The sequence below is a fragment of the Rutidosis leptorrhynchoides genome, chromosome 8 (genome assembly GCF_046630445.1).
Source record: "Rutidosis leptorrhynchoides isolate AG116_Rl617_1_P2 chromosome 8, CSIRO_AGI_Rlap_v1, whole genome shotgun sequence".
Classification (NCBI taxonomy): domain Eukaryota; kingdom Viridiplantae; phylum Streptophyta; class Magnoliopsida; order Asterales; family Asteraceae; genus Rutidosis; species Rutidosis leptorrhynchoides.
Window position 1 is genome coordinate 325,428,800 of NC_092340.1, and position 7,276 is coordinate 325,436,075.

General features: G+C 41.2%; 1 non-coding gene across 1 annotated transcript; it reads right to left on the reverse strand.

The window, feature by feature from the left end:
• Nucleotides 1-3,622: 3,622 nt before the first annotated feature.
• On the reverse strand, nt 3,623-3,729 carry LOC139865100 (small nucleolar RNA R71). The gene has a single exon (XR_011764627.1). It is a non-coding gene; the product is annotated as a small nucleolar RNA R71 (small nucleolar RNA).
• Between the last annotated feature and the right edge of the window lie 3,547 nt (nt 3,730-7,276).

The following is a 7,276-nucleotide window of genomic DNA, read 5'->3' on the forward strand; positions in this document are numbered from 1 at the left end:
TCTAAATAAACTGACGAACCTTGCAATTGATCAAATAAGTCGTCGATTCTCGGTAGTGGATAACGGTTCTTGATGGTTAGTTTATTCAACTCGCGGTAGTCGATACACAACCTGAATGTACCATCCTTCTTTTTGACAAACAAAATTGGAGCTCCCCATGGTGACGTGCTTGGTCGAATGAAACCACACTCCAAAAGTTCTTGTAATTAGCTCTGTAATTCTTTCATTTCATTGGGTGCGAGTCTGTAAGGAGCACGACCTATCAGTGCAGCTCCGGGTACAAGGTATATTTGAAATTCGATGGATCGATGTGGAGGTAGTCCCGGTAATTCTTTCGGAAATACATCGGGAAATTCTTTTGCGACAGGAACATCATTGATGTTCTTTTCTTCGGAATTGACTTTCTCAATGTGTGCTAGAATGGCATAGCAACCTTTTCTTATTAGTTTTTGCGCCTTCAAGCTACTAATAAGATTTAGCTTCGCGTTGCTCTTTTCTCCGTACACCATTAAGGGTTTTCCTTTTTTGCGCATAATGCGAATCGCATTTTTGTAACAAACGACCTCCGCTCTCTTCTTTTTTAACCAATCCATGCCAATTATCACATCAAAACTTCCTAACTCTACTGGTATCAAATTAATCTTAAACATTTAGTCAACCAGATTAATTTTTCTGTTCCGACATATATTATCGGCTTTAATTAATTTACCGTTTGCTAATTTGAGTAAAAATTTATTATCCAAGGGCGTTGATATTGGCTAAAAAATCACGTTTTCACCCCGGTATTAAGGCCCAAAAACAACAAAGATTCGAACTTTATCAGCAAAATACCTACTTCGTCGGTTAGAATTGAAGAACAAGTAATTACGAAGGCGTTGCAAAAAGAAAAATCAAGAGAATCGGAGCTAAAACGAAGATTCTAGAGCGAAAACGGTGAAAGACAAGAAATCAAGTTACGATCCAGTGAATCAAGGCTGACCAGCATCAAAAATGGCCTGCCATACGGCCTGCCAGTATGGAAACGGCCTGCCAAATACGGCTCACCAAGTGGCCTGCCAAACGGGCTGCCAGGCAAACGGCCTGCCAAATATTGGCCACTAAACGGCCTGCCAGCCGTATTTTGGAAAATTCCTAGTCTATTTAAAGGGTCTTTGTCATTCATTCCAACACACACTTCAATTCACTTCTTTCTCTCTCTTGTACAATATTAGTCATACTCTCAAGGCCTTCGACTCCGTGCGGGAAACCTAGTACCCGGAGAAGAACGCTGAAGATTGTATTAGGAGCGGTCTGGGGTCTTGAAGTTGTCACATTTGTATTCAGAACTCGTTTAATCTACTAGTACTTCTATCCTTTATCTTATATAATGTTTTATGATATTGTTGCCATGATTAGCGAGTAGTTATCTTTAGTGTATGCTATGATGTAAGCACTTATAATGCCGAAATAATATTATGGTCTGTGTATGCCGTTGAAATACTTTCCGATTATGCTTTAAACTCAATCGCTTTTTCAACTAATAGAACGTAGTTATAGGCTCTGTTATTGAGAAGTCGCGAACCTCGATTCAGAGTACACTATCTGTGTCACCCCTTGGTAAGAGAAGTTTATCGGATACAATGTAAGATCGACCGAGACACACCGGTTGTAGTAAGTCTATCGAGCTTTGGATTCTGACTGAGGACTCTTTCGTAGTGAAACATGTGACTAGACCCTTAGTACATTGTCGGTCCTAGACCATGCTAGTGTAGTCACCAAGAATATAAACTTCGTACGTGCACGCTGAAGCACAGCGGTTGTTGTAAGCTGTACCTCTGCTAAGTAAGGCCATGGAACCCGGTTAGTGTTGACCAGTACACTGCACCATAACACGGTCTCAAGCATTGCACCCCGCTTGAGGGATTCTTAGTTAATTAAAGAACTGTTTGTTTAGACACATAAAGGATTGGACCGTTAGAATAACCGAACGTGTTCATGGAAGTCAGCTTGACTTGGCCATGGTATTCTTTATGGTTGAACTCTTTTTAAGGGCCTAACTACCCTTTCACCAATCATTAACGAAAGCATTGAAATGCATCACGTCTCTCGGATATGGTAAACCATGTATTCTATTATGCTTAAGAAAGTTTAGACCATTTCGGAATCTTAATACGTCACCCAACCGAGTAGCTCAATTGGATGAGCCGTCTGAACGTGTATGCCTGTAGTCAGACTGCACGGGCATCGGGGGTAAGGGACGTTGCTGTCTATTCAGAATCTTCAAGCCTAACGCAGTACCCAGTGACATGTCTTATGACAGGGGCGTTTAGGACCAGTGTAATGAATACAGGGCCTCTGCCTATTCATGATCCAGCATTCCATAATCTCGGCAGAATAACTGATGAAGTCATAGTATGCACTCACTTTAATCTTATCTGAATTTATCGCATTTACTTTATCTGTCTTATAAATTAGAAAATCTAAAAATAAATATTCACTACTCCCTGACTATCTTAGGCTTAAATATAGGTTCGATTATACTGATATCTCAAAAATACGACTCTAGGTCATACTTCCCTTACTTATAAGGAGTAGTAAGATTTAGGCCCAGCTAAATATAAATTTAAAACAGTACATTCCTCTCACGAGTGGCTGATCCTGGCGAGCCGCGGCCCGATGACAACGCGCAAATAAAAACCGTTCGTTTCGGCCATATCACGGGAGGATACTAAGTTTTTGGCACCGCTGCCTGGGAACTGGTATCAGGCAATACTGCTCTCTATCAAACTTATTCACAAGCATTTAGTGGTGTCTAAGAAAGACAATTATACACGGACTTGGTTATTAGATTTTCCGAACAGTCGCCAATTATATTGGGACCAAAAGGATCCTGCCCCTGGCCACTTGGTTTGTTTAATAGTTCGTGCGAAGCTCTGTTACCGAAATACCAGGGAATCAGTATCCAGAACCAAAAACATATTCAACCGTAGGATAGTTAGTTAACTAAACTACCTTAAATTAGATTACCTTAGATTAAATTAGATTACCTTAGATTAAATTAGATTACCTTAGAATTAGATTATCCTAGAATTAGATTAGATTAGTTTAGCTTATTATAATTTAGCTTATTTGCGAAAAATTAAAAACAAAAAGGCATACCTAGTGTATGACCTAAACCCGATCTAGACCAGGGCCGTTGTTATTCGTACCAGATCCAGACGCAATAATCTCTAAAGCACGCAAGGAAGCACGAATCAGAAATCAAATGGCGTTACGCGTTACTTTAGGAGAAAACACCAAACCCTCGATTGAAGGTCGAGGAGGACCAATCAGATTTCCAGAGATTCAAGGACACTCGTTCGAATTAAAACATCACATCATCCAGCTCATTCAAAATAGCTGTCAGTTTCATGGATTACCGAATGACGATCCTAATTCTCACCTTGATAAATTCATATCTCTTTCGAACTCTTACAAACAGCCAGGGATAGGACAAGATATAGTCCGGCTATACTTGTTCCCCTATTCTCTCACTCATCATACTCAAACTTGGTTCGAAGGACTGGAAAAAGATTCCATTACGTAATGGATGGAGATGGCTACTAAATTCCTAACCAAATATTTCTCTCCTTCTAAACAAACCAAACTGAAGAATGACATCATTAACTTCAAACAAATTTATGATGAATCTCTTTACACTGCATGGGAGCGATTCAAAACCCTGCTGAAGAAATGCCCTAATCACCAGCTAGAACGGTCAGCCCAAATCTGTACCTTCTATAATGGTCTTACGATAAATCATAGGACGACAATCGATGCAGCAGCTCAAGGGAATCTGATGAACCAAACCGCAGACAAAGCATGGGAATTGCTCAAGAACATGACAATGCATCATCATGACTGGAACAGTGGTGAAACAACTTCATCATCTGCCCCACTCTCTGCACTTACCAATCAAACGGAGGCCATAAAATCCCTCACGTATAAGATGGAATCTCTTACTAAACAACTCGGAGAACTGAAGACGCAGCCGCAGCAGATTAACCAAGCTCAGGCTTGTGTTAATTATACCAACCCGCAACCTACTGAAGAATATCAAGTTGAGTACGAAAACCCTGACTGTTCAGTCTGTTACGTCCAATACCCAGCTCGTCCACCAAATCTCGGATTCAATCAACCACCTAGGGTTAATCAATTTCAGCGAAGCAACCAACCTTTTCGCTATCGCTATCCACCTTATCCAGTCCAACAATCTCAATTGACCTACGATCAACCACTCCCACTCACTGGTCCCCCAGTTGAGAAAAATTCTCCTACCACCCATATTACAAAAGCAACTAACCCCACTCTCGGAGCTGATGATCAGTTAACTCAGTTCATTCAAGGGCAACAACAGTTAAATCAGAGAACTGCAACCAGACAAGATCAGACGGAGATACTAATGAGAAATCAATTGGCTCTACTCAAAAGTGTGGAAACGCAGCTCCTACAGTTATCACAACGCCTTGAAACCCGACCGCAGGGAAGATTACCAAGTAATACTATCCAAAATCACCATATAGAAGAAGCAAAGCAAATGGATGCCGTAATCCTAGAAGAAGAACCACGGAGAAGGTCAACTAGGCTCAAGAACAAATCGACATATACTCAGAAGTTGACTCCTGAAACTCCAGTTCGCGTACCTTATCCTGGAAGACTACAAGAAGAACCATCCAAGCTCAAATCCTTCAAACTTAATAGAAGATTCCTGGACACCATGTCCAAAGTTCCCAACCAGAAGAGATACATCCGAAGGCTTCTTTCTACAAAGGAGAGGATACCAGACTCTAACAAAATTCCACTGAGTGAAGAATGCTCTGCATTACTCAGAAACTCTTTACCACCAAAGCTAGGAGATACTGGCCGATTCATTTTTCCATGTTCAATCTACCAATCTGGAACCATTCATGCGTTAGCAGATTTAGGAGCAAGTATCAACCTAATCCCCTACTCTCTCTACAAGAGATTAGAGTTAGGAGACTTGTTACCAACCAAAATGACAATCCAACTTGCCGATCACACAATTCGATATCCTAAGGGCATAGTTGAGAACGACTTGGTGAAAGTCGATAAATTCTTATATCCTACGGATTTTGTAGTGATGTACATTAAGGAAGACCTACACACACAGTGGTGTTAGGAAGACCTTTCATGAATACGGCTAGGACTATCATTGATGTGTAAAATCAAACCTTGATCTTACGATCACATGGGGAGAGCTTTACCTTCAAAATTGACCGACCAACCGATCTTTCTGGACAGGCAGAGATGTTTGCTATTTCCACCAGACGGATCACATCCGATGACGAGTCTTCACTACCAGCCGACGGTGTCAAGATGGGTGTCGAATCATAGTCTACAGATGACCCAGAAATGGAAGAAGAGGATCCCAGCGAAGAAATAGAGGAAGAGAAGGAATCTGAAGAGGAAGAGGAAATGGAAGACGTAAAAGAAACTGCGACAACACCCGCTCCAAGCACTGAGCGTCATGAAGAAATAATGAGGCTTGAGACGGCAGATCACAGTTTAATCATTCGCTTCAAGAAGAAGACCGACAAGGCTGCGGTTAAGGATATAGAAATTGATCCTGCAAGTGTTAAACTAGAGAATTAGAATACTGACGAAACCCGTTCATCAGACGCATCCTCAGAAGAACAATACACCGATGATGATGAGGTAGAGCAACATGAAGACATTCTGAATAACTCACACTCTCCAACCAAACCAGATCAAGGGGAGCAGGACTCTTCTTCAGATCGAATTCTGGTTATATCCACATACGCAGACATGATAACCTTCATTAACGATACTAATGAATTTGAAGACATTCTCGAAGCCATCCGAAAATCAACCATTGATTTTTTGCTACGCTTAACAGAACGAATTATGGCTATCAGAGAAAAACACCACCTCTATCTCCAAAGAGAAGGCAATGATGTTAAAATCCTAGAAGAACGCATTCAAGACTTTATCAATTCTCTTCACGATCATATCTATCACGAAGAAAGGCAACGAGAGCACAATTCAGTGGTTCGCACTATCCTTGAGACAAGATTTTGTCGAGATCAGAAGATCATTTACTCTAAGGTTTAAAATGCCTTAGCCGGATCTGCACGTCCGTTCTCACGAAACCAACGAGCACTACTGACTCTCATCCGGAAGCATATGGATCTTTCCACCGGACGCCCGACTTATCACTCCGACTTGCAAATGATCGAGGATATTCACAACTTTTTCGCTCTCTTGGAAAGAGATAATTTCAAAAGCACACCAGAAAGGCTAGTAATTTACGTAACCATTGATCACCACGCCGATCTGATTATCAAAGAGCTACGAGACGTTGTTATGAAGGAAGCAAGGAGAAACAATCCGTTCTCTCATCTTGAACCAGACCGGGTCAACATTGCCACCTACGTTACTAAGCAGATAACACGTATCTTCCAAGAATCCACGGATCCTAGTTTCACATTTAAAGCTGGATGTAGGGAGATATACTCAAAGACGGTGAAATTAATGCTCGGATCAGGATTGCTCTTCACTTCTTTTCAGCTTCGCCTCTTAGTAAATATGTGCAAAGCTACTGACTCTTACTGTGGAGATCACCGTTCCGAAGACTTCGAAATTCTAAAGATACAGTTTCTGACATTATTTGAAGACCTCTGAAATGAGCATCCCATCAGAGAAATCATCAACACTGCTTCTATGATTGACATTCATGGGTCAACCAGCAGAGCCGTGGATCATATCCTCATTGGACTTCAAGTCTTATCAAGAGCCGAAACTGCGCACTACTTATCGTTCAGAAGATCTTCAAGAGAAGTACCGGATCTTCTACCACTATTGGTCCGACACTTTCTCAGAATTTTTCCGCCAAGACTTACATTCCCTCAAGAACACCAAGATCACAACCATCAGCGAGGAATGTTTACTTTTTGAAGCATCACTACGGTCGAGCCAACGACCTTAAATAAAAGCGCTTCTCGGGAGGCAACCCGTGCAATAAAGTGGAGTAGAAGAATAAAGAACGACAAATGAGTCGATAAAGACGCAAGGATTGGAAACCAGCAGCATCTGCTAAGGGTATTTCTTTCTTTTCGCTACTAGCTCAAGATTCAAACTATGCCACATCCTAGCTTATCACTAAGTGTGGGATAACACCCAATTAAAATACTAGACAAATACTCCCAAATCTTCAACTAAAACTCCTAAGTGTGGGATACACTAGGAACATTGAGGACAATGTTTGTCTAAGTGTGAG